This window comes from Aulonocara stuartgranti (assembly GCF_965226115.1).
Source record: "Aulonocara stuartgranti genome assembly, chromosome: 3".
In the NCBI taxonomy this organism is placed as follows: domain Eukaryota; kingdom Metazoa; phylum Chordata; class Actinopteri; order Cichliformes; family Cichlidae; genus Aulonocara; species Aulonocara stuartgranti.
The window spans coordinates 30,975,665-31,002,843 of NC_138941.1; the positions used below are offsets into that span (position 1 = coordinate 30,975,665).

At 42.4% G+C, this 27,179-nt stretch overlaps 1 protein-coding gene across 6 annotated transcripts in view; it reads left to right on the plus strand.

Annotated features, from left to right (window-relative positions):
• Positions 1–27,179, plus strand: part of slc8a4b (solute carrier family 8 member 4b) — a 130,617-nt gene that overhangs the window by 21,424 nt on the left and 82,014 nt on the right. Inside the window, exons 1-2 of one of the 6 annotated variants that reach the window (XM_082526013.1) lie at positions 9,034–9,273; positions 10,303–10,393. The exons of 3 other annotated variants lie outside the window; for them this stretch is intronic. The gene's annotated coding sequence lies outside the window, so the exon portion shown is untranslated. Of the gene's footprint in view, positions 1–9,033; positions 9,274–10,302; positions 10,394–27,179 lie in introns of those variants that run through there. 2 more of the 6 variants (XM_082526014.1, XM_082526016.1) reach the window with 2 other exon arrangements.

A 27,179-nucleotide genomic window follows, 5' to 3' on the forward strand; every position in this document is an offset into this window, starting at 1 on the left:
TGTGAGTGGGCTCTGTGTAGGAGGTACAGGATGGCATCCTCCACTCCGACACCCGCCTTGTACGCAAACTGTAGTGGGTCCTGGGCATGTTGTACCTGTGGTCGGAGGAGGTTGAGGAAGAGCCGCTCTAGAGTCTTCATAAGATGTGACGTCAGTGCCACCGGTCGGAAGTCATTCAGCTCATTGGGCCGGTTCTTTTTGGGGACCGGGACGATGCAGGATGTCTTCCATAGGGCGGGCATTCTCCCCAGTCGCAGACTGAGGTTGAAGACTCGTTGTAGCGGCTCCCCAAGTTCAGCAGCACACGCCTTTAGCATCCTAGGACACACCTTGTCTGGGCCTGCTGCCTTTCTGGGGCGAAGCTTCCTCAGTTGCCTCCTGACCTGATCCACTGTGACACTGGGAGATGTTTGGGAAGAGGGGAGGGGGGGAGATGTCTTGCTGCTGAGAGAGGGATTGGAGGAGGGGGGTGTCATGGTGTCAGGAAGTGGGGGAAGCGAGGGAGGTAGGAGAGTGGGGATTGGACTCTGTAGTGAAGGTGAGGGTGGGGGGGTTGTGGGCTGGTCAAACCTGTTGAAGAAGTTGTTGAGTTCGTTTGCCTTCTCCACAGTCTCCCCCACTGTGCTTTTCTTGGTGTTGTGGCCTGTGATGGTTTTCACACCATTCCAGACCTCCCTCATATTGTTCCTCTCCAACTTCTGCTCCACCTTCCTCCTGTAGGTGTCCTTTGCTTCCCTCAGGCAGCGTTTCACCTCCCGCTGTGCTGCTTTCATCTCCTCCTTCACTTTGCTCCTGAAAGCCTTCTTCTTCATGTTGAGGACAGCTTTGACTTCCTGTGTTACCCACGGTTTGTTATTAGGATAACACCGTACCGTCTTAGCAGGGGCGACCGTGTCCACACAAAAGTTGAGGTAGTCTGTAAGACAGTGTGTCGCCCCCTCTATGTCCTCACCATGTGGGCTCAGGAGCACATCCCAGTCTGTGGTGTCATAACAGTCCCTCAGAGCATCCTCCTTTTCTGGGGTCCATCTCCGGATGGAGCGCGTTGTGACCGGCTGCCTTTGGACAAGGGGTGTGTATTGTGGCTGTAGGTAAACCAGGTTGTGGTCTGACTTCCCTAGTGGGGGGAGGGGGGTGGCTCTGTATGCATCTCTCACATTAGCATACAGTAGGTCAATTGTCCTGTTGCTTCTTGTGGGACAATTCACAAACTGGTGAAAAGCAGCCAGAGTAGAGTCCAGTGTGGCATGGTTAAAGTCTCCAGATATAATAATGAAAGCCTCGGGGTTTTGTGTCTGAAATGTATGTAGGAGGTGGGAACTCGGAAATTTTTGTGACTGACCTTGCTACATATGTATTTCTTGGAGTCTCTTTCTTAAGTTTTAAAATATAGGTAGGAGAATTTTTAAATCAAGCGTGCAAACACCCGATTTACGGTGAAGAAAAGAGCATCTTATGATTTGCGCTTGATGTTGAAATGAACTGACTGCGCCTGTGTTTAGAAAAGAGTGCAACTTTTGTTTGTTTTCTCCCAATTAGTAAATGTGACACTTGGTCGAAACCCTGACATCTAAATTGGTCAACACAGCGGCACAAACTGAATGCAGTTTGCAGAGGTTTAGTCGGATGGCCTCTTACAAAGTCAGAAAAATAGATCAGATTATTGCAGGAATTAGATGCTTCGTTGTTTTTTATTAAACAACAACTAATTTAGTTAGTACACCGCTGTGAGCAGATGGCCTCAGATCTTTTACATGTACATAGATTTTTATTATCAGAGCTATTTAAAAAAATATCATTAGAAATCTATCCATACTATTTATGTTATGCACATCTGGACTTCTGTTTCATTTATTTGCACGAGGAACATAATGCATAGGATTGTTATAAATATTCCTCTCTGACACCAATGTCTGAACTATAGATTCAGTGATGGGATTGGCTAAATGTGCAGTTAGCTCAGTAGGAAGGAAGCTTGAGATTCTGCATTTTAATCACCATTGAACAGTATTTCTTTCCACATTCTTTTAATTGACAATGTTTCCTTTATCTAATTTTATTATAACTGATTAAGAGGTAGTTGAAAATAATTCTGCAGTCACAAACTTTATCTTGGTTGGACGTCATACCAGAACATCTGGGTGTGTTGAAGACGCACCTCGAACTGATGTCAGTTCAGCTTTTATTTTGAAAAACTTTTTCAGACATGACTACACATAAAGAAAAGACCATCAGCCAGATGTTTGATGGGGACGCTATGACAGAATAGCCTGTAGAGAACTACAGCAAAGTCAGCCGATAAACTAGTCGCAAGACACATTTCACATTCTGCGCAGTGATTTGCTTACATCAGCTACAAATAGTGCAGTAGTTTGAGGTTTCACTTGTACAACTTCCAACCTTCCCAAGCCATTACTTAAAGCTTACTGTAAACGTGGTGTGAAAATCAAGCTGTAGAGATTTGAAACTTGTTTTGCATATTCCAAAAGCATATTCAAATATACAGATGTGGTATGGCTAAACCTTAGACTGCCATTTAGACAAAACAGCTTTTAATCATTTTGTACTGTAGTGAATGGAATAACCTACAGAGTTGGACGTTACTGCACTTCTCACAGGTCTAAAACATCTCTCAGAGCTTAAATGCTGGATTGAACTTGAACTTAATGCCAAGGATTCTTTTTAAAACAGCCATGGTTCACGTGTACATCACTGTAACTGTCCTTGCATCAAAAACAAGTCATTTATTATAACCCACTTACATTTGTTGTGACCTCTAGTGGTCAAAGCAGTTATGACAGGGGCAAAAGAGGAAGTCAGGTGACGCAGAAAGAGCTACAAAGTCGGTACAAGTAGGAGGTCAGGATAGATAAATGGACTTGCAAAACACTGGACTTTAACTCAGGATATTAATCGTGGTTCTGCAGCTTTTCTTTCCTTTAAAAAAGTTGCTGACTGTGTTCCTCGTATGAGAGCTGGCGAGTACAGCTCCCAGACTTCAAGGGCACTGGATGTGTACGTCTTTGCTCAAAGAAGAGAAAAAAAAAAATCTTAAAATCTTGAATTACTGGGAAATGTTACTCATTCATCTTTTCCTGTCAGGTTTTGCCAAGCCAATCCAGGGATTTAAACCAACTCCCTCCAGTCAAAGGCTCACATATACTCCTCTAACCTCGCTGCTGCCGGGGTCCTTTGGTGACCCTCTCTGAGTCACGGTGCCTGCAGCTGTTGCTCAGAGGCCGCAGTTTAATTCGTACTTCAAAATAGACAGGAAGGCATAAGATTTACTCAGAAATCTTCTCTATACATGTTGTGTGTTTTTATTGACCTCCTTCACCCTTCTTGGCAAACGTTGTCCCACTTACATGGGAGAAACTGGTATCGATCCAAAGATAGAAAAGCAGCCGAGGGGGGGCTAAACTCATTTCACAGAGAACTTCTCATTTCTCTTGTCTCCGTCTTGCTTTGACTTTATCTCTCTGTCACACACACACACACATACGCAAACGCACACAGTCACCCACTCCTCTCGTACCCATAATGATAACGTTAAAGACTTTTGTATCTCATTAATCACCATAGAAACAGTATTGGACCTACTTTCTGCACTCCTCTCCTTTGTTTAACTCTCTGTGTCTTGCACACATGCATTCCCCTCCATTATACAGTCATCTATATTAAGTACTATATTGGATATTATTGGATGTGACAAACTGCCGATGCTTTCTCATTGTGTCTTAGATTATGTTGCTGAAGGATGTGCTGCTGCTGCGGTGATTTTATATGCAAGTGTGTGTTTGTGAAGCGGGTGTGTGTAACCACAGAAGGGCAGAGCTACGTGGTAACAGAGTTGCACTACATCTCAGTGTGCGTGTGCCTGTGTGCTCCCGGCCAATCAGAATAATGTGGATTATCGCTGGTTATGTAGATTGCGTAAATGTAGAGATTGAGTTTGTGTATGCGTGTCTCTGTGCGAGCAGGTGAGAACAGCTCAAGATGTCTTTAAGCGAGAGCAGATGGGAAGTCAAATGTTATTGGAGCGTATGCTACATAATTCATTTATGTTGTGTGTATGTGTTCCTGGATCTCACTGTGAATATACAGTTGTCGCCCTGAGGGGGCAATAGAAACACAGGCTCATTATAAGGGACATGTACAATGTGCCCAATACAACATTTAGCAGATATTTAAAGATTTGTTTCATTCTTTTCTATTCAGGTATAAAAACTGAGCCAGGTAGAGTTGGCTTTGCATTAATCAGCTGCTAGTCTGTTGTTTATTTGCTAAAAAAAGACTTACACCTGTCTGTTAAAGCCGAGCAACCAGGGCTGAAAAATGAAGCCAGTGGCGAACCTGCAGTTCCTAGAACAGCCACTTGAGGGTGGCTCTAAAAGCGAGTCACTCTTTATAGACTCCTGTGTAAAAAATGGCCAACTTTACAAAAAGCTGCTGTCAGGTTAGCTTTTTTTTGTTCCACTTTTATAAAATAGCTGCTTGAATTTCACTGATACTCAGAATTAATCATAATTAAGTGTGGGGATGCTTTAAGTGTATGTGGCTTCTGGCTCAGTTTATAGCTTATTGCAAGGCTTCAGTTCAATTAACGTGAGTCACTGAAATGACTCTTGTTACTGCATTTTAAATGACATCTGACAAACAGCAATAATAATAAAAAAATAAGATCACAGAGCAGATTTGTGGATTTTGTGAAGGAAGATATGATGGTGTTGCCCATAAAACTAAAATTCAGGCACCAAAATGTGAGTCCTGTTATTGAAATCAGAAATATATTGATGTTCAGGCAGTTAGGTTGTCTTTGCGAGGTTTTAATTTCACTGTGCAAACGGATCAAACAACATTACAGAGCACGACAGTAATGGCGAGATTATGGTGGCCATCTTTTATTTACAGTCTGTGGTTAAAGCTGGCTTTGAATAAGCATTGGCCTATTTGGAGTCATGAGCTTAATGTTCCACTTCTACCCAGGTTGCATTTTATGGTCATTAAAAAAAGGCAGGAGTGTAAACATCTGCTGGACCTGAGTAGGACGCATAGTGAAGAGGATTTTTCACACTGTGAAGGCAGGTCAGTCCTCTCTTCTAAACAGTCTGATGGCGCCCCTGTTTCTAAATCATCTCAAACCTATATTGGCATTTCTGCTTGGCAAGTTTTTGCAATAAACTACGCTCTGCTGTAATGCCAGCCTGGCTGATTTATGGCTCTAGCATCCTGCTGAAAAAAACTCCCAGTAAAACAGGAAAAGAAATGAAATGATAGTAAGCATAATATGCACTATGTGTACCTCGTAGTACTTCAAATCATCGGATTAATGAGAAACTAACATGGGTTTTCTCTCTTTCTACGTCTCAGTTTCTGCAGTGACGACATGCAAAACATATGAAAGAGCAGAATCGAAGATGACATGTTTAGATTTTTAATTTTTTATCTGACCAACCATCTAAAACCTACTTATATTCAATAATGATTAGAGACTCAAGTACACACAGGAATTCATATCTTATTAGTAAGCTATTATTAAGTTATCAGCTGAGTCTATGTGAAGTTTGCACTGTGTGTTGTGTTCATAGATCCAATTTAAGAATCAGAGCCAAGTTGCAATAAAGTGGGTTGGTAATTTTGCCATTTTTTTTCTGTGGCTTTATTTTAGTTGGTTCATTCTCAGAAAATTGGTTGAGATTTTTTTTTCATTCTGCAGCAGACTGAAAGACATTAAATCAAAAGTACTCCTCCAGGTGCTAGGTAGGGGGGATATTGCTCTCAGCAGGGACTGGGGATTTGAGGAGATTTGGGCAAAATCCATAACGACTCAGGAGTGCTGTTGTTATGGTGGAATATCAATTGGTGTTTTTCAACTGCTTCAAATCACAACCTGGAACGAGCTTTTGGATGTGACCTTTAGAAATGCGCCCTTGCGTACGGACACTTTGGCTCATCATTTCTGTGCCACTGTTTTTCACATGCTCGATAGTACACAATAAACACCTGTAGGTGATGCACGTCGCAATTCTTGGTCCTTTTCTTTTCCGCTTGTTGGTGTAGTGTATTTATTTCTCTGACAGACTGCACAGACGTGCTGTGTTTGAAAAGAAAGCGAAGGCTGTGAAGTGAAGCTTTTGTCTCTGGCTCTGCTGCTGACGGAGTGACAGTGCTGGCATATTTGGCGCTCAGGGCAAGAGCACGAGTACCCAGGCTCCTCAAATGACCTGTGACTGAGCGACGCATGCCATGACCGCTCCTCAAGAACTAGTTGTTTTTTTGCTAGAAAAACAACTAGTTCGAAATATCTCTCAGTAAATTGAAATGTCTCTCAAAAAACAGTTTTAAGAGCAGCCTTTTAACGCAACACTCGGCGGTGTATTTTGAGGCTAGACCCGCACCAGACAGAAGCGATTCAGCAGAAAACACACTAGCGGGGGTGATTATTAAGTGAGTGGTTGGGTGTCAGACAGCTAGGCCACCAAGTCGTGTTAAAGTAAAGACATCACAATTAGATGACTTGCAGTCAGACCTGTCATTGGCTGACTTGCCTGCTGCTGATACTGAGGCCTCCTGAGGGCACGAGAAACTGAATATTGCTACTGCAGAAAGAAAAGTACTCTGAGAACAGTTTTACCAGCACTGCTTGCTGTTGCTAAATTGCTTTTATTGGATTTTGTCTTTACATGTAAGACTCCGGCGACTTCTCAAAGAGCAGGAATGATTGTTTAAAATTACTGTTTGGCTAAGAATCCACTAACTTAAGTTAAATAACCAAACACTTTTCTTTAGCTGTCTCTGTACCCTCTACTTACAGTCGTGAAAAAGAAAGTTTTCAGGTGACTCTGTGCAGACACGTGGAAAAACTAAGTATCACCATACTGCTTTCATATGATTTATATGATTTTCATATGCTTTCATAAGGAGAGCGAGGAGGCTCTTAAGGACTGTTTTGAGTCGACTGTGTGGGAGGTGATCTGTGACGACCATGGAGAGGACATCGACAGCCTTACTACATGCATTACTGACTATATTAATTTCTGTGTGGATAACACCGTACCTACCAGGACTGTACGGTGTTTCTCCAACAACAAACCTTGGATTACCCCAGAAATTAAAGCTGTCCTCAAGCAGAAGAGGAGGGCCTTCAAATCCAAAGACAAAGAGGAGTTGAAAAGGGTGCAGAGAGAGTTGAGGGGACTGATAAGGAATGGGAAGGACAGCTACAGGCAGAAGATGGAGAACCAGCTTCAGCAAAACAACGTTGGTGAAGTCTGGAGAGGCCTCAGAACCATCTCAGGCCACAAACAGCAGAACTCTCTGCCTGGGAGGGATGTGAGGTGGGCAAATGAACTGAATCATTTCTTCAACAGATTTGATTCAACCATGAGACAGTCTGCAACATCGGCTGCAGACTCACCCACCCCCACTGCTGCTGTTCCACCTCAGACACTTCACACCTCCTCTATTCACCCTGCTCACTCCCCCCCACCCCCAACAACAGCATCCAATACACACTCAACACAAGGCTCCAGCCTGTCTCTCTCAACCACCCAGGTTAGGAGGGAACTGAGGAGGATTAATGGCAAGAAGGCAGCGGGCCCAGATGGCATCAGCTCGAGGGTCGTCAGGTCCTGCGCGGACCAACTGTGTGGGGTGATGGAGCACCTCTTCAACCTGAGCCTGAGGTTGGGAAGAGTCCCACAGCTCTGGAAAACCTCCTGTGTTGTACCAGTGCCAAAGACTTCACGCCCCAAGGACCTCAACAGCTACAGGCCGGTGGCTCTGACATCCCACCTGATGAAGACCCTGGAGCGGTTGGTCCTGGCTCAGCTTCGGCGCCTAACAAGCTCATCACTGGACCCACTTCAGTTTGCCTACCAGCCTGGCATTGGCGCGGATGATGCCGTCATTCACCTCCTACATCGTTCCCTCGCTCACCTGGAGACCGCTGGAAGCACTGTGAGAATCATGTTCTTTGATTTCTCCAGTGCCTTCAACACTATTCTTCCCTCGGTTCTGAAGGACAAGCTGGAGAACTCTGGAGTGGACCATCACCTCACTACCTGGATTTTGGACTACCTCACCGACCGACCAGTTGTATATAGCATTCGTATTCTATTTTTATCTTATTGTATATTTTTATTCTATTTTATTCTACTGTATATAGTATATTATTTTATTCTATTCTGTACAGCTGTGTACTGTATTTATTCTTATTGTATTCTAATTTTTGCGTCATAACTTTTGCACTGTCCACTTCCTGCTGTGACAAAACAAATTTCCCACGTGTGGGACTAATAAAGGTTATCTTATCTTATCTTATCTTATCTTATTTAAGAGGGTAAATAGCAGCCAGGTGATGCTGATCAAATACACTTAATTAACGGATCATCAGCAGGTGTGAGAACCTCTGTAAAAGCAGATGTTTTGTCAATTTGCCAGTGTGGAGCATTCAGGTGTGTGTTAACACAAAGCCACAATTTTCCCGGCAGTGGACGTCCAAGCAAATTTAGCCCAAGGTCAGTCCATGCAATGTTCAGAGAAACTGCAGCTACACCTCAGACTCTGCAGACCTCGGTTAGGATGTTAAATTTGAAACTTCATGACACTGCAATTAGAAAAGGATTTGCTTGTTTGGAAACGTTGCCAGGAGGACGGCTCTTCTCTCTAAAAAGAACAGCACAGTTTAGGTTTGCAATGTTTAATATGAACATACCACAATATCCTTTGGACAGAGGAGATCAAAGTGGAGATGTTTGACTGTAACGCACAACTACACATGTGGTGAAAACCAAACACAGCATAGCACAAAGACGTCGATTGAGTCGATCATGACCTCCACTGTACATCAAAGTAAAACCATCTGTCCAACATCTGAAGCTCAGCCAAAATTGGGTCATGCAACAGGACAGCAATCCCAAGAACAGCAGAGCCCATCAAATATATGCTGGAATGGCTCAAAAGATTCAAGGTGTTGTAATGTCCCAGTCGAAGTCCAGACATCAAGTCATCATTGACCAGATATGATTCAAACCTCAATGACCTGATGAAACATTATAAAGAAGAGCGGACAAAAATTCCTCTATTACAAAGACACTGCTTAATGTGGTTCAACTACTGAATCATGGGATATACTTCGTTTGTCACATGACTGCATAGAGTCCTGTGAAAATGTATTTTTCCACATTACTGCACTAGCAGGATACACTGGAATTATAGGCTAGCATGCTTAAGGTAACCCAAACAAACCCATGCCTCAAAGAGCCTCATCAGGTCAGTCTTGTTGTTGCTAGGCTATTTTCCTCTTAAGTTTTTCTTTCTATAGCCTTTAGCATTACCTAACCATGCAAATGCACCACAAATGCTCTGCTTTCTGTCTAGTTTTTGAAGCTACAGGCACATTTACAATGTAAAATAATCTGCTAGCAATAGTGGTATTTGACTTGCTAACACCTGACTCAAAGAAATTTAAGGAATTGACAGATTTCTCAGTACACAGCTAAAATATGTTGTTTAAGTTAGTCATTTTAGGAAACACAGATAGGCCTATAAGCTTGTTGTTAAAAAGAAACTTTCATTTCTTTATTGTATTTATGCTACACACATCGAGGCTTCAAGCACTTAGCTTAGCATATTTACAAGCCACAAGGAAAAACTGCTAACCTAAAGCATCGTGTGTGTTTAATATATAGTTAAAACAAATGGGAAGACAACAAGTTGCGATTTTGTGGATAGATAACTACTTTTCATGGATACATGTGTCTCCAGCAATGTATGGTCTCACTGCTGCTAGTTTTCCCAATGAGCTAACTTTCTCCATGCTATAGCTATGCATTAAATATCAATCTTCGGAAGACATTTGTCATGAGCTATAAGAATCTTTATTAAAATGTCAGCATATACCCTTCAATGATGATATAAGTGTAAGTGGAAATAGTAGATTCAGTGTAAGTAGGCACTCAATTAAATTGCCCACATAAAAAGGAAATAGAATAACCATCATTTCCATTGCATCCAATATCACTTGAATAATACTTGACTCGTGCTTAATTCTTGTAATTATATTGCATGAGAATAATTTTGAATCATGAGGAAAAACTTATATAAAAGTTGAATATTATTTGCTATTTCTTTTCACATTTCTTTGCCAGCATAAATCACTGCAGGAAGACTGTGAGCAACAATATATATATTTTATAGCAGCATTAAAGACAGTCAAGCATATGATGTTGATCAGGAACAACTTTCTAAACATTCAAGGATATGATTTTTTTATTCATCTTATTTCCATATGTACCGAAGACCTTGTCCAGAGAGCACACGGTGCAGGTCAGGCAGCCAGGTGGTGGCAAAGTCAAACTCCCCTGTTGTTGGGAACAGTGTCTGAAGACAGGTATGAGTCATCTCCTCAGCTGACTTACACACCTTTAAAACTGTTCATTGCAGTCTGTTTGTGTGTATTTGTGTGTGTTTGTGAGTGCACCCGTGCATTAACTCTGCGTGTGTGTCTTTTGGCAATGCAGACAGCCAAATAGGCAGTCAGCTGCAACAGTGAGCCACTCAATCACTCGCCCTCGACTCAATACGCTGCCATTTAGACAATACTGCAACTCACTGTGAGGTGTGAGCGCGTGCATGTGCGGTCCTTGTCTGTGTTTTCGTGGGCTTTCATTTCACATTTCAGGATTTCATTAATATTTTTGCATCTTTGTGCACGCTCTGCATTAGCTACGCATCTCTGTGTCGGCAAACGATGCATTGCATGTGTAAGCTGTGCATGTGTGATGGCGTGTGTCTGTATTTACACATAAGCTCTGTGTCTTTCTTTGACCTTTGGAATTCCCTCGGTCCGTCGCACACCGCTGCTTCACTATAGGTCCACGCGCACCATTCATTTTGTGTGTGTGTGTGTATGTGTGTGTGTGTGTAGGCAGACACTGAGAGAGCGAGTGGCAGACAGATAGAGGAGGAGCGGGAAATGGCATAAATGTTTAATTTCTGAGTTGAATTTGTGCAATTTTTTATATTGTTCATGTATAATTCATGGCTGTGTCATGAATTAAATTAAATAAAAGCAAGAAAAAATAAAAAATACAAAGAGAATTGAAAGAAAAGGCACGTCTGTCCATCTGATCTGCTCACAGCTTGTGGATGGAAGTCCATTTAAGCAGTCGCATTAACAAAATAACCCTATAACGGCTCTTTTAGCAGGCCTTTGATTACACGTAGGACCTTTCCATGTGCGGTATGAATCCTGGCACTGATCAATATCTGAATTCCTGCAAAGCTTTACTACAGGATTGCTAATAAACACACAGGAAGCTAATCAAAATGCACTACCAAAGAGGACAAGAGGTGAGCCAGATTCAAATAAAGGCCTTCTCACATGATTGGGGAAGAATAATTAAAAAGGTCTTTTTCATTAGCTGCTAACCACTGGCAATATGGATGAGGCTGTATTTTCTTCCTCTCTCCCCCTTTTCCCTCTTTGATTAATTACAAATTTCCGTGGCTTTTTTGGCTCTTTCTTTTCTTCCTTTATTCTAAATCATTTAGCATGGAAGCTATTTCCACACTGACATAATTAGTTTTGTTGAGCTTGACTTCCCCGCTGCCACATGTCCCGAAGATGCTGATTTATACAGCCTGCGCTGTTTTATTGCATCGGTAAATGTACAAAATCAATTGTGCCACGAAGAGAGAAATTAGGAGAGAGGATATTTGGATTTATGGGAAAGAAACAAAACAGGGAAATATACGTGTGGAAATGAAAGACGAGCCGAGAGAGGGAGGATTCAGAAGGATAGAGAGGGGGGGAAAGGACACGACAGAGGAGGGGGAAGTGGGTGAGCGATGTAACTCACAAGAGCAGGGGAACAAAGATCGAGACAAATACGGAAGGGAGCAATGAAGTGAGTAAAATGTGCAGCAAAAAATGTGAATGGAAGAGGCAGAGAAAGTGGAGAGGACAGTGCAGACAATAGATGTGAAGAGGTGGTGTGAGAGGCAAAGTAGGTGAGAAAAATGGCAGAGATTAGCAGAGATGAGAGGGTGATGCAAAGTGGAGTGCAGGGCTGCTGCAGGTGGTGGAGAATGGATGGCTGATTGGTATGGAGATAGAGCGAGGGACCAGATTAAACCTAATTAGAACATTATAATGACTTTGTAAGGTGAAACAAAGAGATGAAAGCCATTATATGCTGGAGATAAAGAATGGATGCTGGCCAGCTCTTTAATGAAGAATAACACTGATTTCAACCGTTTGGAAAAGCCAAAATTGATGTTGTGTTGTGGGAGTTTGAGAAACACTGAGACAAATGAAAAGGATGGACATGCATGGACGATCAGTGAAATGACCAGAGGTCTGTGCCCAAATGGCAGAAGATGGAGGTTATAAAGGCCATGGGTACCGAGGAAAGAAAAACGGAAGAAGAGAGAGAGGAAAAACGGGCAAAATGATCAAATAATGGGGACGATGAGAAAGAGAACGAGAGCGTTACAGCTCCATCGAAGGAGAATGACCAAATCTGAAGAATTGGCAGAAATACAGCGTCACAAAGCTGCCAGCCTTTCTGTCTTTCTGCACTTGTTGGATAAACAGAAGAGAACACGAGTCGTTAGATGAGCAGCGGTAGCCACAACGGCTGAACAAGGACACTGCATCGCATTCAGATCACAAGCATCCTCAACCTCTGTGGTTTAGCTCTACTGGGCCGAAAACCTTCCATCAGACATGATTATGAATTGTGCACATGCTGATATCAGAGTTTTGGCGTACCCTTGATTTAATGAATGCAGAATATGTGTGTGGTCCGCATCTAGCTCTTGCCCTTTGGGTGCTCTGCGCTGTTCATCAGCACCATGTGAAAGTCAGAGACATACTGTCTCATCTAATGTGACACTTCAGAAAGATCTACATCAGAGGCTGAAACAGAGGTCTCTCAACTTTATCTCAGAGCTGGTGGCACACGAAGGAGATGGTACAGGGATTTAAGCAGAGGTTTTTTAAAAAGAACATATACTTAGCCACTGGTTAGTGAAGCCCTGTTAACCATGAAGTTGAGCCATTTTGCCGTTACCATCTTTTTATTTTGATACCAGATTTTATTAGCAAGGGTTTGAACTCACTGTGAAACCGAGCTGCAACTACCGTAAAAGGTCCTTCTATTTTATTCTGCTTATCCAATTCGGGGTCACAGGGTGCTGGAGACTATCCCAGCTGCCATAGGACAAGAGCCAGGGTACACTCTGCAAAGGTCACCAATCTGTCGCAGGGCTAACACACAGAGACAAATAACTGGTCAAACCAATTCACTTTAAAATCACCTTGCGTGTCTTATGTCTGTGGGAGGAAGCTGGAGTACCTGGAGAGACCCAGACGGATACAAGGAGCACATAGACTCCTCACAGAAAGGTCTCAGACTAGATTTTAATTTCTTGCTGGGAGGTGACAGTGCTAACTAGTAACCGTTATGCTCACCTGCCCTAAAACATACCTTGTTTTAGCCTCCATCCACAATGAACATGACTTTGCATTCAACAAGCAACGCAGACCATATACTCAACATATTTACTTCTTTTTGCAACCTGAGGAGTCGCAACCTGGTGGCCATCAAGATGAATGCACATTTAAGGCACTCATTCATTAGCTTTGCTTTCAAGCTTGGAGTCTTTAATACAGTTGATGGTTTCAAGTCGGTTTAGAGCAGCGGTCCCCAAGACCGCGAGAGTTGAGGCTCGGGTGTGAAATGTATGGTTTTTAGGGTTTTTGTCGTTAACTCTGTTTCCCTGGGTCTTTTCACGTGTTGTAGTTGTGTGTCTTATTTTGAAATAAGTATTTAGGCGTTACCATAGCGACAAGAGAGCTTTAAGGGGCAGCGAGGAGGACGTTACTTTCAATGTTGTTGGTGCATTTCAGGAGGACGCTGCTAATTAAAGTTACACAATTACACAGTGGATTCAAGTTTATTATTATATTTACAAAATACCACAGTTTTTGTCTTGGTCATATTTTGTTGTAGTTATCCGGGACACCTTATAGGCCAGTCCGTGAAAATATTCTGACGTTAAACTGGTCCATCGCAAAAAAGGTTGGAGACCGCTGCTTTAGAGTATTAGAGTATGAAAATACTTTACATGAAAAGCATGGAAACTAAAGTAAATCTTTCTGAAGTACTTCTAGCCATCAGTAGCTTTTATTTACCAATCAAAGTACAACTAAATCAGATTGATATTTGGTGCGACCACTCTTCACCTCTAGAACATCACCAGTTCTCTTTGCTACACTTATGTACAGTTTTTCAAGGTTATTGCTTGGCAGATTGTTCACAACATCTTAGAGAACTTGCCACAGTTCTTCTATGGATTTGTGCTGAATTGTTTCTCTTCATATGATCCACGCCGCTGATATCTGTGGGTCCATACCATCTATGAGTGACTGGGGGCAGATCAGATGCCTCCCTGATGGTACAATGTAATCATCTTAAATTCCTAAAAGCTTTGAAGAGCATATGCTCTTTAGGTAAGATTGGACGAGAAATTTAGGTGAATGAAGTCACTTTAGGCTTCAATAATCCCAAGACATGCGCTTGCATAGTCTTCTCAGGACACAAATATCCACATACTGAAGCGCTTCATGTGTGACACTTAAGTCTGTGCATTTAAGTCTGATGTGCACAGCCATGCAAGGAAACATAGGCGTGCCACTACCTGCGCAACACTTCTGAGGAGAATACTGGAGTTAAATGGAAGAATCGAAAGCAGCTTGTGTATTACATTTAGTACAACAATTTAGCTCCAGCCTGGCAATATGACTGCACAAAAGTCATTCTAGCAAAGACGACTGGGGCCTAATGGTTAATAAGGTGAGGCTGAGGCGGAGAGATTGCGTGATTGAATCGCAAGAAAAGCTGGATTGCCTGGACAGAGAAACACACACGCGCGCACACAATTTGCCCTCAAACAGCAGCCACTACCACACTGCCCTTGGATCTAACAGTGGCTAATAATGCAGAACTGTGAGACTGCAGATAGGTGAAAATGCAATTGTTCTTACACAGTCGTCTCTAGCTAAATATTACTGATACTATTTCTGAAACCTGTATGTATACTGACTGTTCATCCATCCATCCATCCGTCCATCCATCCATCCATCCATCCATCCGTCCATCCATCCGTCCATCCATCCATCCATCCATCCATCCATCCATCCATCCAGTGCCACCAGGCTAAGCAGGGTATTCCAGATGTCTTTCTCTCCACTTCCTTTGGCAGTCTTCCAGGTTCTCCAGGTTGGGAAGATGCTCCCAGGCCAGATCACATATATAATCCTTCCAGTGTGTTCTAATTCTAGCCCTTGGTCTTCTCCCATCTGGACATTTCTTGGATAACCTCCAAAAGAAGTTTCCTAGCATTACCCACACCTCCTTAGGCACCTCCTTTCAATTCAAGCAAGCAGTGGCTCCATCCAGACGCACAGATTCCTTACCCCATCCCTAGGGCTGATCCAACCACCCAACACAGAAACAAATATTGGCTGCTTGTGTCCATGACTTCATTCTTTCTCACTCTGCAGGTATGGGCCATAGGTGGATGGATAACACCTACATTACTGTTGACACCAAAGCCAATCCTTCTACCTGCATTTTGCTCCATTTTACCATCATTTATGAAAAAGATTTATAGAATTAACTTGCAGATTTTAGATTATTGTACCTCATTTTGTAAAGAAGGGAAAAAAAACGTAATAAGCTTAACTTCACATATCAATACGATTGTCAATAAGACTGTCTTCTAGTTTGTTTGGGGTTTTTTTGGTGCTTTCAGCTAAATAGTGAGGTCAGATGAATTTATTTGTGTATGCACGGGGTTCTCCAGCTTCCACTGAAGCAGATGCATGCTAAGATGGACTGAACATATATTCTCACAATCATTTCAAATTTGTTGTCTGGATCCGGGTGTTGTTCTGAGTCCAGCGACTCGGTTCTTGCACTGTTCGGAGGGAAGTTTCAGCCTTGGTGGAGGCATGCAGCCTCGGGCCCGTACGTTTCTCTATTTTCTTTACTGAATGCATTGCAGTGACAGCATCATCCATCAACAGAGCACTCAATAATAAAAATAAATGTAGAAGTGTATAAGAATGCATGAGTAATAAAAGCTAGGATGGCTTAACAGACAAGAAAAAGAGAACAACAAATGGAAAGTAAAACTTTCTAAAAGAGAAAATCAAAGGGAATGATGTTACAGCCCCATACGTTAACTGACAAATGAGTCTGGGAAGTGCAGTGCGAATACAGCAATTCTGGGAGCTCCACTGCCTCCCATATACGGATGTTTACACTCTCTCGGATGTCTGCATTTAATATTTCAATACTTTAAATTTAATGCAGGGCTTGGTTGAGAGTGCCAGACAGACACTCATAAATTTCACTCCTGGGAAAAGCCAAAGCATCCCGGGGATGATTTCTTAGGGTGCTGTGAGAGAAGGTCATCTGCATCCTAAATGAGTCCAGGCTGGATGTATTCAGTTTTATGTGAACATAAATAAGTTATTAATACGACTTGTGGGTGTGGATGATGTCACGCATTATAATTACTGTAATTTTTTTCTTTCTTCTCCATCAAACCAGTGTGCAGGTTTGAATTCACAAACAGAATCTGCACATTTTTAGTGTCACAGTGTGTTTAAATTAGTTCATTTTGCATCATTCGGTGTTAAATGTTGCGCTGGACTGTGTTTGTGTGTGTATGTGTGGTTCCCTGCAGACGAGCCAGATGGCTCTGTCAAGTGCAGATGACTAAAATCAAATGCTACGACATCACCACTCCACATTAAGCTGCAGTCGCCGTGTGTGTGTGTCTGTGACCGTGTGCTGGTGGACCAATCAGAAGGTCGGGGTGACTCAGGGACTAGCAGCACCTGTTTCTTCAAGTGCCTCACTGTAGCAGAGGGGCGGTTTAACCCATGGCTGCACATACATACAGACACGCGCACACACTTAGACACATGGAGGCAGCAATAGTAATTAACAGCTAGCTGCGAGAAGCCATTATCATTACAGGAATGAGGTGGGATCAGAAGCTCCCACCTACATAATGGACAATAAGTGTGCGCATCATCAAGAGTCCAGTAGAAAACTCTCGGCTCTTTCGGGAATGGAAGCAGCAGTGATTAGTTTTCGCACTCTGGAGACAGTAATGTGCATTTTTTATGAGGGCCATTGTGGTACAAAATAGATTTCACTGCGATTTCCCCTGTTCTTTTAATTGCTCTGGACAGATTATTAGAAATTACAGATGGCTTGGCCGGGCTCATAGAAAAGTGACAGTTTTCGGTTTGACAGGACAAATAAGAATTGATTGTTTTTGTGTGTTACCTTTTTGGTAAAAGACACGTAATCTACACAACCGCATGATCATATTGTGCAGTTCCACAAATACCAAAAAGGATTACTTTGCAGAACATTTACATAACAGAAATGCTCCATTGCACCGGGCGCAGCGTCCTGTCTCTCAGCTGCCAGGCATCTTCTATCAATCTCGTCAAAATAAAAGCCTCCCCATTTAGAATAATACAAAACAAGACTAGAAAAATAGTTAAACAAATAGTTTCTCAAGGGACTTTGCAAAAAGGTGGAAGAAAAAGGTAATTCATCCTCATGGAGAACACAAGAATACCTTTCTGCCTGACTCAGTCGCTCTGATTTAAATTTGGTTCTGTGCTGTAATTATCTTTAATTTCTAAACTCTGGCTTCCTACAGAGCTACTCCTTCTAAAGCTCTTTATGGAACTTTAATAACTTTCTGTACTTTATTTCTCTAACATTGCTGCATGCTTCCATTAAATCAAATTCAGCTCAGGCTGATTGTGTGCATAATCAGAGACTGGTTTGTCTGTCCTTCTACACCCTCACCAGTGCACCTCACCTCAATTTTATAGTCACTTCAACTCCTGAGGTACAATTTATGGAAAAAGCAACTCATGGTTCATTTCTGGGCAGCAATATTGTAAAAATGACTATGACTAGCGAAACGTTGAAACGATTTTGGTCTTTTCTGGTGCTATTTTATTAAAGACTATCTGCACCGTGTTCCCTTTGAGTAGCAGATCACATATAAAGGTCCAAAGAAAAATAAAAAAAAATTAAAATTGGAACATCACCGTATTTTTCAGCCATTAGCACCATTACAAGCTGCGGCGCGATAGCTGCGAGCGATATCAGCTCTTTTCGTGTGATATCAGTCAAATCTGGCTTCCCACTGATGCTGCTGTTACATTTAAAATTTGCAGAGGTAAAATCATTCAGATACTTAAGAGCTTGCAGACAATTACACACGGGTTACATCCAGCCGCGTTTGGCTCGGAGCAGAAACTCAGTCATCAGTCGCTGCTGATGAGTCGAGTTGCGAGAAGAGTATTGTAAAAGTAACTCAAGGTAATCTGATTCCACTTTGCTTTCTTTAATCTCTTGCAAGGATTGATCCCATAGCGCAATGCGGGGGTCTGACATGGAGTGCGTTTTTAAAATTAAACATCCTGTGCTCGTCTGCTGAACAGAGATGAATGCATTAGAGGCCAGACAAATTGGCTGAAAGACCCCCACCCCTCCCCGATTCTCGCCCCTCACTTCAGTTTGAGCTAATGGAGGCTCGATGAAGGCCGTGGCCAAAGCGCCCTGCATGACTGCTCCCTAAATTGATCCCAGACTGCACACTTGTCTACTTGACACATTATACAAGATAGTATGTCTTGCTTTTCTTTTTTCTTCTCTTGCATCTTTTATTGATTGACAGAAGAATTTTCAGACATTATTGGAGAATTGTAACAAATGAGAAGCTAATGTTGCATGCTGTTTTTTTCTTAGGGTTTTTATGTGACGTCTTACCAGGGGTTTGCATATGAGTAGAGACTCTCTGTGACTGTCACTGGAATTGTGTGTGCGTAGGTTTTTAATTCCTCCTCAAGGTTGTAATGGAAATGCACACCGTCCACATTAGTCAGGCCGTATATCTCCTTGAGCCCCTTAGCGCTCATTCTTTCTGGAGGCTCATTTCCTCTGCTCACTGCTTCAGCTGAAGATTTTACGTTCTTCTTTTATCAGTCACATCACAAATATATAAACTGCTGTATTCTAGGCTCTAATCCTCTCTTCACCTCCTCGTCCTCTATCGATTGCGGCGCCCGTTAATTAAGAGAATTTATTTCTAATGAGTCAAACGCTGATTACCTTGTTCCAGTCGGAGAAACAACCTCTTGCGAGGCTTTAGCCAGACCTTCAAACATGTGCTCGAAATTACCCAGCAACACTCAAACCAGAGCTCCTTGTTGTTGCCTCACGGCTGATTTGAGTTGGATCACACCTATAGCCGCGGCCTCTCGAGGTTTCACACCGAACAGCTGGAAAGCAGTCGCTCCTGCTGCCAGCTTCCTTCCTGCAAAATATCAAGAGGTGATTTGAAGGTTTCTGAGCATATGGGGCTTATGCTTCTGAAATCTCTCACAAAAAAGATTTCCTAGAGAAAAGAGGATATTGTGTGCATGTATGTGTGCACCGCAAGCCTCCTGCTGTTGATCCGGTGATGCAACAGTCAGCTGGTTCGGACTTTAGCGCGGTACACAGAGGATGGCTGTCTCATTCATGTTGTCAGTGGCTTCTCTGAACTTGGACCAAACACACATAAGACACCACAACTCCGGCTTTACTTCCGTGCATCGTTTACACATTAAATTACATTAAATGTCTCAGCTCAGCACAACAAAAGGCCTATATTAGTTGATTTACCACCACATGCAGGGAGCATGGCATCTTTCACTTTAACCTTGTCCTTTATTTAAACTGGGCAGTATGGATACTCTGCCATGATGTTTTTCTTATGTTTAGGAATGGCAATAGGTCAGCACTCAGCAGCAAAAATGATCTTAGCATCTAATAATAATAATAATCCAGATCGAATTAAAGTATTTTCACTGTCTTGCATGCTGTCAAAAAGCTCTTTTCAACAACTAAGTGAAGCCGACTCTTCCAGACTCGTGAGTTGTTCGTCTTTCGCGGCCTCGATTAGTTGGACAGTTTATGCCACTGAGTGACTTTGATGTTTTAATGTGTTATTTTGTAGGGAACTGGCGCACTAAACTTTTTTTCCTACCAGGTAAAAACTTGTTTTTGTTAATGGAGTCTGGTGGCTTTGATGAGAGCAATTACTGTCTTAGCATTTCATTTTCACAAAACAAGGCAGGTTGTCAAGTGTTGCCGCAGAATTTTAATTATCTTTAAACTTCAGGTTGGTGTTAATTGTTGGACCGGTCCTTGTGTCTTTCTGCATGTTAGAGAGAGCTTTGAAAGTGAGCAGATCTAACCACTACTGTCTAATTCTAGATATCTTTTCTCATATATAGCAATGTATTTATTTTTAATTATCCAACCCTAGCTTTCCCTCAAACAGAACCAAATGTCTCATGTCATTGCTGCATTGATCATCTTCCATCTCAGACCTCCAACTAGTGCCTTACCTCTTCATCCCTTGCAAAACCTTCTAGGAGTAACCCTTGAACCCTTGAATACTTAGTGACAATGGTCTCCGCCTCTCCAACTACCCCTGGAAAAATTATTGTAACGCCTATCAAACCACATCTATACTGATGTATCAAAACTCATCATTAAAAGTACAGGGGAGCTCATCAAACTGGAGCTAAATGCTGAAGCTGTAATGTGACATGGCAGATAGGAAAGACTCCAGCCTAACCGTGACCTTGCATTGGACAAGTTGAACGCGATGGATGGATATGTCCAACGCCACTTTGGAACACAACATCGAGTTTCTTTTAGTACAATAATAGGTGATCCCGCTCTTTTGTGCATGATGCAAGATCAGATTTGTGATTAAGCTTCTTCAGAACTTCTCATGAAAATACCGAACATCTAAACCGGGCTTAGAAACATCTAGATGAGTGCCTCTTTAAGCTCCGCGCTTTTCTCTAATCAATGCTCGCACAAGTAGCCGGTTAATCCTTTCACTGAGCTCCTCAAATAGTCAATAAAGACAGAGTGCAGAGAAGAAGACCCAAAGTGTGGCAACAACAAAGAACGTAGAAGTCTTTTTTGTTGCCTGTCTTTAGACGGTTGTTGACATTGTTTGTAAGATGAGCATTCGAGGGTGAAACTGAAGAGAGCGAATTTAAGTGACAGTGAGACAGCATGTTGAAATTGTACGTCTCTAGAAATAGTGCGGTGCCCTCGATCTCTCACACTGCTGTCTAGTTTCATTTATGTGTGTGTGTCTGGGGAGGTGTGTGACCTTGAGGTAACGAGGTCCATTCAGATGCTGATTGCTGGCGACTCTGCTGGTGATGCCACGAATTGATTGGCTGCAGAACGTGGAAAATTTTTCACCACCTAATCCAAATCGCTCTCCTTTTTTTTGTCTCGGTGCCTTTGTCTCCGCTCTGTCCCTCTCTTCTTGGCCTTGCAGTCCATTCTCGAAGTGGATTTGATTTGCTTATCTGCGGATAAGCCACTGCTGCTGTGCGCACGTTTGTGTGTGTCAGTGTGAGTCACTCTGCTAATTGCACCTGTTAAAAGTCTTGCCAACCTCGTTGCTTAACTGTCCTAGTCATTACAACAGTGGCAGTAAAGGTCTATCCACATTCATTTGCATTTTACAGTTACTGTTTGTGCCTGTGTGAATATGTGAAGAAAATCTGAACTGATGTCAAAGTGTGTGTGTGTCTGTGTGTGTGTGTGCAGCCACTCAGGCTGGCGGGAACAGTGACTATTCTTTTCCTCATAATAGCAGTAAAGGTTCATTCCAGCTACTCCACATTGTCTATAGCTGTAATTTGCATGCATGTGAATGTTTAATTGTCTGTGCAACAGTAAAAATATGAAAGCTCCCTCTCCACCCACACACACTCTCTCTCTCACACACACACGCACAGACACACAAAAGCAGTTAACCCCCCTCCCATTGCATAATTACAGCAGGGAAGTTTTTTGCTGCTTCTTTATTAACAGGTTTATGAGGATTACGAGCAGAGATGCATGTTCTGGTTCCCGGTATCTGGGGGGATTTAGTGGTAGAACAAAGTTTTAAACACTGAGCAAACATTATTAATAGATACTGAGAAAAATATATCGAGCTCTGTGCTGCCCACCCTGTCACTGCAGCAAAATAAGCAGCTGCAGGACCGTGTTTGCTGAAATGGTGCTACACTTATTAACAAGAATACACCGTGTAGAAAAGCCCGTGGTTGCATACGTTCTGTTTACTTTTGCATTGGCGTGGAGCTGATTGCTGTGCTGTGCAGTAACTGTTAATTGGCTGCTAAAGACAGAAACCGTTTCAGGATTCACAGACAACTGCCTGCACCTTGGTGAAGATATAATAGTGTTGGAGCAATAAATGAGGCGCTTGATAGCGTGCCGCATATTAGCAATATGCAATCAGATTCGTTACTTTCTCTTCTAATATAAGTGAAAAGCTTTTGATGTAAAGTAAATGCAAAATTATCATAACTAGGAGAATGTAACTACTTATGGAAGCTCAGGGCATTGCTGCCTCAAGACAACAAAGGTCTTGGGTTCAAAGTGAGGTCACTATTTGGACTCTTTATGCAGACTGTGTGCTGTTTCCTCCGGGAGCTCTGGTTTCTCCCACCATCTAAAACATGTTAACTCGTCCATCATTGTGCCCTTGATCAAGGCACCGTCTGACAGCTGGAATTTGTCCCAGGGAGCTGCAGATGGTGGCTGCCCACTGCTCCTAATGCTCAGGATGGGTTAAATACAGAAAAAACGATTCGACATTTAATCCAGAAACCGAGGAAGTAAGGCACCATCATTCTGTGTTGTGTAAGATGTATTTCAGGACATGTAGATCACTTATGATTTATTGTAGGAGTAGGAGGAAGAAGATGCAAAGAAAGAGTAGAATGAGATTTGTACAAAAAATCTTGTTCTGGGTCTAAAATGTTTGTTTTTTCTGCACCAGTCTGAGAAAAACAGTCTTTTTTCCAGACGTCTTATTAAAATCATTATGATTATGTCTTCAAAGATTTGTGTGCATGATTTCTAGTTTGAAGCTTGGGTGGTGCGGTGGTTAGCACAGTCAACTTTAAGCAAGAAGGTTCTTTGTGTGCTCCGGCTTCCTCCCAATATCCGAAGACATGCATGAAATGATGCCAATTTAGAAATGGTGATCTTAAATTGTCCCTATGTGTGAATGGTTCCCTGTTTTAGCTCTACCACAGACTGGTGACTAGGTGTACCCTACCTCTTGCCCTCTGCCAGCTGGGATAGACTGCAGCCCCCAAAATGACCCTGAATTGGATAAGTGGAAGAAGCTGCAAGCGCGTTGAATCTATGTAGAGCCTACACAAGTGGCTGACCCCATTGGCAGCATTTATACTTGTGCACAGTGTGCCTCAGACAAATCAACAAGAATGTGCATGACAGATTAGTCATAGCGTGGTCACGGCATTTTTTATGTATGTATGTGATAATGAAAGGGTTTGTGGTTATGATGTATTTAAAACAGAATGGTAAATGGCCTGTATTTGTATAGCACTTTTCTAGTCCCTAAGGACCCCAAAGCACTTTACATATCCAGTCATCCACCCATTCACACACACATTCACACACTGGTGATGGCAAGCTACGTTGTAGCCACAGCCACCCTGGGGCGCACTGACAGAGGCGAGGCTGCCGGACACTGGCGCCACCGGGCCCTCTGACCACCACCAGTAGGCAACGGGTGAAGTGTCTTGCCCAAGGACACAACGACCGAGACTGTCCAAGCCGGGGCTCGAACCGGCAACCTTCCGATTACAAGGCGAACTCCCAACTCTTGAGCCACGATCGCCCCGTATAAAGAAGTATAATTCCACTATATATTATTTTTTTGGGGGATTTTTGTGTCTAAAGGATGATGTTAAAGCAATAAATGCTATTTATTAAGACTTCCTTCCAACATTTTGGCTTTTTTAACGGAATCCAAAAGTTTCGCAAACTGGTATCTTTGTTTTGGATGGGAGTCTGTTTATGGTGCATGGAAACCAATGTTTATTTGCTTTAGCGCCACTGAGCTTATTTATTTACAACATTATTCACTGTGTATTGTTAATATTAATGTCAGTACCACTATACTGCCTCACCCGTACTAAAAAGGAATCATTACACAAAACTTACTAGGAGTAATTGTTTTTGTTTTTATTAGGATATCTATTGTTTGTATGGCAACTTAGCTTCAGCCTGTTATTGTAATCCCCACTTAACAGCATAATTTATGAGGAAACCCCTGTAATCTAATTGATTTAGTTAATGTTTTCCTTGTGAATAATCTGCTAACACTACTCTCTGGTTTCTCCTATCTGGCTCACACACGCTCAGCGCACAAACACACATTCTAAGAGCATCACCCACTCATTTCATACCCATAATGATAATGATAATAACTTTCCCTATCCCATTAATCACTGTGGTAATGCCACAGCAGAACAGCAGCAGAGGCCTGTTCTCTCTCTAGCCCCACTCTCGTTTTGTTTTGTCCCTCCTTCTGATAATCCCTTCTTTTATATTTATATGACCTCCGATATCAGGTTGGCTCTTTTTGCACCGTACTCAAGATAAGTGCTGTCCTCTTCATTGTTTAGTATTAGCGGCAAAATCTTGCAACAGTAAATGAAGAGGTTTTCAGTGTGTCACACAGCAGATGAAGATGCTTTGTGAATCTTTAAAATGACTGAGGGTAGACAGAGGTGCATAAATATGAACCTTTGCGGCTGCCTGAGATGTCTAACTGTAGCAATAACTATTATATTTATTCATCTTTTAAATAAGAATGAATCCTGCACAGGCTGATTACTCAAACCAGATGAATTAGAGTAATGTGTCAGCATACAAGAGTACTTTTTGGTGAAAATTTACAGATTGTAATGGTTTCGCAGGGTAAAATGGCTCTAGAGCATCACCTATGCGTGGTTAAATGAAGTCCTATGATCACTTAGTTTGAGCTATATGAATAAAATTTGGTGCACATGTGTAACATAGCAAAACGAGCAAAAAAGTCTGGGGTTCATAGACCCAAACCCAACAGGAAGTCCGCTGTTTTGAATTGACGTTGACATGTTCGTGCCGATTGTCATTTTCAGGTGCTGTACCTTTGCGAACTCCTCCTAGAGATGTTATCAGATCAACTTCATATTTGGTCAGTCTTAACTACAGACTTGGGCAACATTAAATTGCCGAGTTTTCGTCATAGGGCGTGGCTGTGATGCCATCATTCGCCATGAAATTTTTATTTGTTCTTATTCCCACATACATTGTCCAATCTGGACCAAACTTCTCACATGTGATAAGGCTCCACCCCTGAACACATTGCAACTGCCATATTTGACACTGGTGACAGCGCCACCTAGTGGGAACAGGAAATGTTGTGTTTTACACTTTGGGGTACAGTGTAGAGGTGAGTGACCCCAGCAACATCAAATTTGTCCCGGAAACTCTTAAGGAGCTGGTCTTGGGTTACACTGAAAACTGTAAATTTTCATCAAAGGGCGTGACCTTGGTGGGGATGGCGAATTTAAATGTTGCAACATGAAGAACGAAATTTCTTTAACTCATAAGAAATTCAGTCCAATCTCTGCCAAACTTCACAGGCGTGATAAGAGTCCCGCCCTAAACACATTGATATGCCCAATGTCAGGAATAGTAAGAGCACCACCTAGTGGGAACAGGAAATGTCATGTCTTATACTTTGATGTACTGCTCCTCACGGGTTGAGCCCACCCACCTAAAAAGCAGTGAAAATTAACATCAGTCCCTCATGATGCTTCAGTGTGAACATTGTGAATTTTGAGGGGCTTGGAAAACTCAAAAGGTAGCGATCCAAATGGAGGAGCAGAGGAGTTTGCGGCATTTAAGCAGCCCTTTGCTGCCCAATCCGACCGGGCTAAAGCTATTACAAAAGCTATTGGGGTGTTTAGCTGCAGACGGGAGGCCGTATGTGCCGTTGTGCAAAACAAGGGGTTTAAACTGTGATGAAACATGCTTGAGCCACGCAATGATATCCCGTTGCGCGTCCACTTCAGTGTGGCAAGATCGTTCCAAGCATGTATGAGCAGGAGAAGTTTAAAGTTATGGCTGAACTGTCCCAGGCATCTTCTGTTGCCCTAACTACAAATGGGTGGACCTCCATGGCAACGGAAAGCCATGTGACCGTGACGTTATATCACAGTGGAGTGGTCAATACAAAGCCCTGTACTGCCCTATAGATTACATTAGATTATTTATCCCTCGGGTGGGTTCCTCCGGGAAATTCAGTTTCCAGTAGCACAGCACCGACAGAAGTTGCAGAATGTGAGCAGAAATATACCATATATACACATATATAAATACAGAGTATACAAAAGGGATAAATAGGAATAAGAATACAAGGGAACGGCACATTTCAAGTATTGTGAGTCTATTACACCGTTGGATATTAACAAAAACTATTGCACAGTGAAAAGGCACTACAGCTTACTTGTCCTCCCCCTCCTTTGTCCCCGTTTCCCCTCCATCTCCCCTCCAGAGAGGAGTTAAACAGTTTTATGGCGTGTGGGACAAAGGAGTTTTTAAGTCTGCTGGTCCTTGACTTTGGGAGAAGCAACCTCTCACTGAACAGACTCCTCTGGTTGTTTATGGCCGTGTGCAGAGGATGCCCAGCATGGTCCATAATGTCCACATTGCACCTTAATTTGTTTTTATATAAGTGTGTGGAATGAGTCTTCAGTTGAATGTTTTTTAATAGGCAAAAAATACCTAAATAAGTAAATGGCGAGTCGAATTTTTGTCTTCTTTTTCTATTTTTGCTGATCCGAAAATTGATCCGATCCGTGACTTAAAACCGTGATCCAATCCGAACCGTGAGATTTTTGATCCGTTGCACCACTAATTCTTTTAGATGCATTTTTTTTTTGTCAAAAGCACATATATTTTTTTAGAAATCAAGGATAGGCTTTCAGTAGTGCATGAAGTTATCTGCAAGCTACTTTGCAACCCACCTCCATTCTACCTCTACCTTTCTTGTTGTGTCCTTCTTAGCTGTCATATCAGTCTTCGGTGATACCTGTATATTTGTTTCTAGGGTCTTGCTGCTTTTCTCGCCATGTCAGACTTTCCATGCATGAACATGACAGAGCAGGG